This window comes from Triticum aestivum, chromosome 3D (genome assembly GCF_018294505.1).
Source record: "Triticum aestivum cultivar Chinese Spring chromosome 3D, IWGSC CS RefSeq v2.1, whole genome shotgun sequence".
Lineage (NCBI taxonomy): Eukaryota > Viridiplantae > Streptophyta > Magnoliopsida > Poales > Poaceae > Triticum > Triticum aestivum.
The window spans coordinates 142,882,371-142,890,959 of NC_057802.1; positions in this window are offsets into that span (position 1 = coordinate 142,882,371).

An 8,589-nucleotide genomic window follows, 5' to 3' on the forward strand; every position below is an offset into this window, starting at 1 on the left:
GCCGGCCGAAGGTAACAACATATGCCATACTCCCGCCGGAGAGGCGCTTTAATATGGAAATTTTAGTGGTCATGCATGCATCTTTTTGTGCTAGCACTCCTATATAAGGGTTGACCGGTCACTTCCCGCGGACGTGCACGGGCGGTGGAAGAGGAAGGAGAAGGGAAGCGGGCTATGGAGTAACGTTTTTTACCACAATTTCTTAGGAATTGAGTGCAATAATTGAGTAGTTTTGCAAACTACCAGTACTACACCTGAAACGGTTCAAAACATATACTCCCTTGCCAGCGCGCGCTTCCCGCGTGAAACGGTCAGCGTCGCCCTGGAGCGTCAGTGCCGCATTAATGCCCGGCCAGAGCGGAGGCGACCTCTCACTGGCGCTGGCTTTGAAGTGGCGCGACGGTCGAGAGAGCGCCGCTTCCCGGTGCACGCGACTGCTCCGCGTCGAGAATGGCCATAGGCCCTGTTTGGATCCATGAGTTAGAGTTAGTTTGAGCTAGTTGGGGCTCAAATAGCCCTAAAGTATCCAAGCATGAGGGTTTAAATTGGAGCAAGTTGCACCGAACCCACCAAAAAAAACTATCCCACCCAAGAGGTGCTAACTGGAGATAGTTCTCATTGGGACCACTGAAAAATCACTTTTCTCTCTCCATGAAGTGCATTTATTGTCAATCTAACCCTGTCACCCAAACACCTCTTTGGCTACAGTTAGTTCAGGGTTAGTCATGAGTTAGTCTAACCTCTAGCTAAGTTAGAGTATCAAACAGGAGCAGTATAGGACATGCAAGTTGCTCAAAGCATACAGGCAAATTCGTACGTGAAAGGATTTTTTTCTTTTTGAAAACGGAACGTGAAAGGAATTTTTTTTAGAATGCTCTTGGCATGTCGCTAACATGTGATAGTTGTAACGCCCACGATGCGGCTATATCTCCCACGTGTCGAGGCACGACTTAGAGGCATAACCGCATAGTGGTTTTGTCGCAAGAAGGGTCATCTTCACACAATCCCATGTAATGAACAAGAATGGGATAAAGAGTTGGCTTAGAATCGCCACTTCACACAATACATAAATATAATCCATACATCATCCAAAATACACACATAGACCGACTACGGTCAAGATCCAAATGAAAATAAGATAACCCCAAATGCTAGATCCCCGATCGTCCCAACTGGGCTCCACTACTGATCATCAGGAAAAGACACATAGTAACGACCACGTTCCTCATCGAACTCCCACTTGAGATCGATCCCATCATCTGCACTGGCATCGTCGGCACCTGCAACTGTTTTGGTAGAATCTGTGAGTCACGAGGACTCAGCAATCTCACACCCGCGAGATCAAGACTATTTAAGCTTATAGGAAAAGATGGTGTAATGAGGTGGAGCTGCAGCGGCAATAAGCATATATGGTGGCTAACATACGCAAAAGAGAGCGAGAAGAGAAACAACGGAACGGTCGTCATCTAGCAATGACCAAGAAGTGATCCTGAACTCCTACTTACGTCATACATAACTCAGACCGTGTTCACTTCCCGGACTCCGCCGAGAAGAGACCATCACGGCTACACACACAGTTGATGTTTTTTAACTGGGTCAAGTGACAAGTTCTCTACAACCGGACATTAACAAATTCCCATCTGCCTCATAGCCGCGGGCACGGCTTTCGAAAGATAATACCCTGCAGGGGTGTCCCAACTTAGCCCATCATAAGCCCTCATGGTCAACGAAGGATAAACCTTCTCCCGGAAAGACCCGATCAGTCTCGGAATCCCGGTTTACAAGACATTTCGATAATGGTAAAACAAGACCAGCAAAGCCACCCGAATGTGCCGACAAATCCCGATAGGAGCTGCACATATCTCGTTCTCAGGGCACACCGGATTGTCCAAGCTTCCGATAGGCCAGACCAGAGTTGCCCCTGGTGGCCACCGGTGACTGACAGGTTGGACCAATACTCAGAGGAGCACTGGCCCGGGGGTTTAAATAAAGATGACCCTCGGGCTCGCGAAAACCCAGGGGAAAAGGCTTAGGTGGCAAATGGTAAAACCAAGGTTGGGCCTTGCTGGAGGAGTTTTATTCAAGGCGAACTGTCAAGGGGGTCCCATAAATCACCCAACCGCGTAAGGAACGCAAACTCAAGGAACATAATACCGGTATGACAGTAACTAGGGCGGCAAGAGTGGAACAAAACACCAGGCATAAGGCCGAGCCTTCCACCCTTTACCAAATATATATAGATGCATTAATTAAATAAGAGATATTGTGATATCCCAACATATCCATGTTCCAACATGGAACAAACTTCAACTTCACCTGCAACTAGCAACGCTATAAGAAGGGCTGAGCAAAAGCGGTAACTTAGCCAAACAACGGTTTGCTAGGAAAGAATGGTTAGAGGCTGACATGGCAATATGGGAGACATGAAATAGCAAGTGATAGGTAGCGCAGCATGGCAATAGAACGAACAACTAGCAAGCAAAGATAGAAGTGATTTCGAGGGGTGGTCATCTTGCCTGCAAGGTTCTCAGAGTTGTCGAAAGCTTGATCCTCGTAAACGTACTCAACAGGTTCCTCGTTCACGAACTCATCTCCCGGCTCTACCCAAGACAAGAACACAAGCAACGGAACCACAATCAATCACGAGAAATGCACAAGCAACATGATGCAAAACATGTATGATATGCAAGATATGATATGCGATGCATATGCGTGCTCCGGAAGGAAAATGATGAGCAAGGCAGTAACTTGGCAAACCAAGCATGCCACTGGAAAGATGAGATGATTTCGGTCGAAATCGATAGAAAGATCACCGGAAACGGATGCACGGTTTGCAAATGGCAAGCAAAACAAGAATGACACGAATCTGCGATTAACAGCATGATAGCACTTAAAATGCAACAAGTAACAATGCTACAGCACTCCAAAATGGCAATAAAGCATATGGAAGTAATCTACAGGAGATGATTGACAAAAGATGAACACTGAGCTACGGCTAGATCACAACATAACAAGCTCAAACAAGCATGGCAAAAGTGCAAAAGATAACAGGTTCACAGACTTGGTGAAATTACTGGACATGGCAGAAAACAGCATCAGGTAGCAATGTTCAGAGCACGAAATAAACATGCTACAGGAACTTAACATGGCAAGACAAGGCATGGAAGTATTCTACTAAATGGATATGACAAAAGTCCCTTATTGACAATAAGCCAAAAAGGACCAGAAGATATGATGGCAACCACGTAAACATAGCAAGTTTCGTTAACAGGTTTCAGACTTGGCAGAAAACAGAGCATGGCAGAAACAATAATATAAAGGCATGTTGGTGAGCTTGATGCACTCACCACAAAGCAATGCATGACAAAACAAGCATACCTACAGCAAGATGGCATGTTTATGAAGCTATTCATGGCAAGAACAAGAGCATAGCATGATTGGATCAACTACAACAAGCTTGGCAAAAATGAATATCATGTTAAGAATCTGCCAGAAATATTTTATAGCAAAAGTAGAGCAATATTGAGTCATGCTATGGCACTCGATAATTGCAAACAAGGGCAGTAATGGATCCATTACAACAATATCTACAAAACATACTTACTTAACATCTCCAAAATATGCATGGATCTCTCTGTAGCATCAAGTTTACATAGCAACAAAATAACAGCAGACAAAGACTTGGAGAATTTACTGTCCCTGAAATCAGAAACATTACGGGGCCTAGTTTGCATGCTTGTGCTAGTCACCACAGAGATCACAAAAATACATGGCATACTCCACTGGAAAGATGGCATGGCATACAACAAAACACATGTAGAGCTCATGCTCATAAGATGCACAGATTAAATGAGACAAAAATAACAAATCTCCAAGTTCTGATAAGAACCAGTAGATAACAGCAAGTGGCACTCTTGCACCAGAGATTTGGGCATCAAGATGGCCTCTAATGAACATGGTGCAATTGAACAAAATGTAGAGCATCACGAGACGAACATTTTGACATATTACACGCATGAAATGGAGCTATATGCAGAGAGTTATGCAATAACGAACAGGGGCATATATTATATCAGAAAAGACTTGGAGATTTCGGGGGGGGGAAGAGAACAAGTCAACGCACTCTCTGTCCAGATCCAATCGGGGCCGGGGCCGAGCCTCGAGCTCGCCGGCGACGGAAGGGAAGGAGGAGACAGCGGTGGAGGGCGGCGCCCGAGAGAGGAGGAGCAGGGCCGGGCTCGGTCGCCGGCGGGCTCCAAGGCGGCGGCGCGCGGCGGATCCGGCGGAGCTCCGGGCGGCGGCGGAGGGCGAGGACGGCGGTGGCCGGCGAGGCGACGGCGGCGGCGGCGCGGCGAGGCAGGAGCGCGGGCGGCGCGGGGAGGCGGAGGCCGGGCGGCGGCTCGGGGCCCGGTCGCGCGCGGGCGGGCCGGCCTCGGGCCCGGCGGGCCGCGGCGGCGCGGGGCGCGGTGGCGTGCCACGTGGTGGGCGCTGGTTCGCCGGGCGCGGTGGCGGGGAGATGTCCGGAGGGCGCCGGACACGTCCGGTGACGGCGGGGGAAGTTAGGGTTTCGGGGACTGCGAATGTTTTCGGAGGGGAGCACCTATAAATAGGTAGAGAGAGCTAGGAGAGTCCAAATGAGGTGCAGATTTCGCCCACATGATCGTGATCGAATGACCTGCAGCATGGAAGAGAGTTTGGTGGGTTTTGGGCTGGTTTTGAGGGGGGTTTTACTGCAACACACAAATGGACTTTGCGGATGCCCGGTTAACCGTTGGAGTACCAAACGACCTCCGAATGGAACGAAACTTGACCGGTGGTCTACCGGTGGTATACTAAGGCCACTTGACAAGCCTCGGTCCATTCCGAGAACGTTAGACACCCGCTCACGAAAGAAAACAAGAGGGGTGCGCCGGAGGAGATAGGAGCGCCGGATTGCAAAACGGACAACGGGGAAAATGTTCGGATGCAAGAGACGAACACGTATGCGAATGCAGTGCACATGATGACATGATATGAAATGCATGACATGAACAAAATGCAAAACGAAAGACAAAACCCAACCACAGAGGGAATATCATAACACATAGCCGAAAATGGCAAGGGTCAGAGTTACAAATATGGCAAGTTACATCCGGGGTGTTACAAAAGTTAACCGACCTCAATAGACGGCAGAAACGCCAGCCCGCCGCACTTTGATAGAGACGAGGAGGGAGAAGCGATACAGGCTGCTGGATTACTAGAGATAGGTGTCGCACGGAAGCCAAGAAATATGGTGATAGCATGGGTTAGCCATGTACTAGTATGATGTAACTACACTGGGCTGTCATGTTTCGTACTCTTCCAGTCCACTGTGGAGATGATTGGTTAATTTTATATCGCTGAATAATATTAAATATTATGAGTGCAGACGCTCCACCACGAGGTTCCTTGCTCCTTCTCGGTCGTTTGGAATCTATGTTCTTCCACTCTATTTTTTTTACGTGAGCTTTGTTCATCCTTTTGCCAACACGCGAGACATCTAGCATCAAGGTGCACGTGTTATGCAAGGATCGTTCCATCTATATGAAGAACACGGGGACTGGAACTACGAGACGGACATGTACCCAGGAGTGGATGTACGAACCTGAGTAATGTAGTGCAGTAAGTGAAGTAGAAAGGCACAAATGGTATGAACATGCGTGGCATATATGGTGTGTTTGGTTGCGTTCTCGTCTCAGCATAGTTGTTCCCTCTTCATGCATGCTCAACTCAACACCCCTCTTCATGCATGCTCTCTTCATGCATGCTTCTAGTGTATTTGTGCTAAACTAGTGTGGACTCATAAACCCTCCATACACTCTACCAAACACCCAAAAGTAGGTCGACAAGGGAACTCTTGGGCGGCATTTGTCTCTTACTACGTACTACCACTAAATGTTGTACGTGCAATGCATGGTGATGTTATGGAGTACGTGCCTAAGTACTCTACTACTACTATATTAGTTGGAGGCACATATTAACTTTTATATTTGTTTACGTGTATGCCCCGAGACCTTCCAACTAGACGTGTCTTTCTCTCCAGGTCGCACTTTGTATCGTTCATACCACTAAGTACTACTACGTGTGGTCTCCGACCCAGAAGTGGAAGAAGTGGAGACGCTCTACCACGCTGTTTTTTCACGCTGGGCTCTACCACGCTGTTCATGTCCCACTCCTTTCGCTGACGTGTGGGACATCCAGCACGTGCCGTGTTTGGCACCCTTCATCGTAAGAGTTGAAACGCTAGCATTCATCAGAAATAAAAAATAATTATAAATCGGCAGTGATACTTTTTTTTGTGAACCAATCAGCAGTGATACTATACCACGCGGTTTCCTTGCTCCTCGATATCGGAAAGAATACTTCCGTTCGCCAACATGTGGGACGTCGACCATCCTGGTCCACTTGCCATGCACGCAGAACTCCAAGGGAGAGTCACCCAGGTCGTCACGCCGCAGTAACAATGACTAATGAGCCGTCAAATCACAGGCCCACTTCCCACTTTGAAGTTGCTCGGACGAAGGAACCATCATGACTTCGTTGAATTCCGCTTCTTGAAGAAAACTACTATACCAGCAGTACTGCTAGCTATAGTAGTTACTCCAACAGAGGCCTCCTTTCGTTCATAGGATAGGAATATGAAAATCATAGGAAGTGAGATGACATGCATCTCAATTCCTATAGAGAAAGAGATGTCATTTGATGCTTAGGATAGGAATTTTTCCATTTAGTCTAGGCTAATGTACTGGTAATTTGCTCTAAAAAACTACAGTAGTAACTAGTAGTATTGGTACATGCTCGTACTCAAACACAGACACACACACTAACTACTAGTACTACTACTTCTCACATGCTGGCCAGACGCTGTCGTTCTCCTTCCCGGCTTTGTCGGTGACACCCCACCATGCTTGGATCTCCGCCGACCTCTCCGCAGCAGCGCGTGCGTCCTTTTCTTTCTTGCGGTGGCGGGCCTCTCTTTTCTTGAGTGCTTTCTGACTTTTCCGCTCCCTCTGTGCGGCTTTGGCCACCTCTTACTCTACCGCCCATTCGGCCTTGGCATCTTCAAATTCCTCCCACATAGTTGTGAGGTCGCGAGCGGCGATGAACTCGGCACGGCGGGATGCCATCGCTTCCCTACCATTTTGTGTGCGGTCGTGGGCGGCGAGGAACTCGGCGCGGCGGGATGCCATCGCTGCCTTACCGGTTAGTGTGCGGCGCGGTGGCATGAACGACGCTTGGTGAGAGCTCTGGGGTGGAGTGGCCGGACAACCGTATAGTGCATTGGTTTGTCAAGAGCTCAAGGACAGAAGACGAAGCAAATTTGGATTCCCCTTCAATCTTGGTCATTTATTACCGAGTAAAATGCATTGGCGGTCATCGAACTTGTCTTGATAGCTCACTTTGATCATTGTATACGAGATATGGTGATTATACGGTCACTGGCTCAGCGTATAGCTCCGTATTTGTCTGGTTGACCAGTCAAACAGTCCGCATGCGCCTCATCAGCTCGTGTTCTTTATCTATCTACGCGGGCCTACCTGTCAATGGAGAAAGAAATACTGTAAAAACCAAAATTATGCATATCTGGGGAATCAAACCACGGACTCGTCGCTACAACGCACCCTCGTCAGCCAAATGAAAATGAAATACTTCGCGTCAGACACTCACGCTCACGCTGTCAAAGCATGCTAATGCATGCACGTCGCCCTCTAAATCAAAGTCCTGCTCATGGCGCAATGCAAACGGCGAGCCCATCACCTGCGTGCCCCGGCGGTGCCTGACATTACTGTTTAGACGTTTGATGGAGGCCTACGCGAACGCCGAGCATGTATTCACCTGGCTCAACACCAACGGTCATACTCGTACCGCCTTGCTCATGTATATCGTCCATCACAACGACAATCTATAAAACAGCCTAAGCTAGAGAGGGTACTATGGTAGTATGGTACGGAGTATGTACTATCGTGAGTGACTGATCTTAGTGCCACTGCACACCGAAACCCCTTCCATCGCTAGCGCGTGCTTCCCGCCTGAAACAGTCACCGTCTCTCCAAAATGTCAATGCCGCATTCACCGGACTTAACTGCAGGTGCAATTGGTGTGTCACTGACATGCGGGCCAGATGCCCGTTGGGCCCACATGTCAGTAACCCAAACGCATCTGCAGTTAAGTCACTGAAGCAGCGTCCGCATTCATGCTCGACGAACCTACTCCAGCGCCAGTTGTCCATCCGTCTGCCGCGGCTCATTGCCATTCACCCGCTATATTAACTTGAGCCGCAGCTCCCAGCCATAGCCAAAGACCCACACTTATTCTCCTCCGGTCCCTTCCTTCTGTCGGCACCACTTCAACCATGACCTCCTGGTGCTCTAAAGCTCTCTTGGACGTACTATCGCAGGAGCAGACGAGGGGCATCGGCAGTTCCGCTTCGGGCGCGCTCCAAAGCTCTCTTCGACGTACTGTCCCAGGAGCAAACGACGGAGATCGCCGGCACCCCCCCCCCCCTGGCCGCCCTCCGCCGCCACGACCACGAAGCCGGCGCGCGTGTGCGGGCGTAGCCGGCAGCGAGGA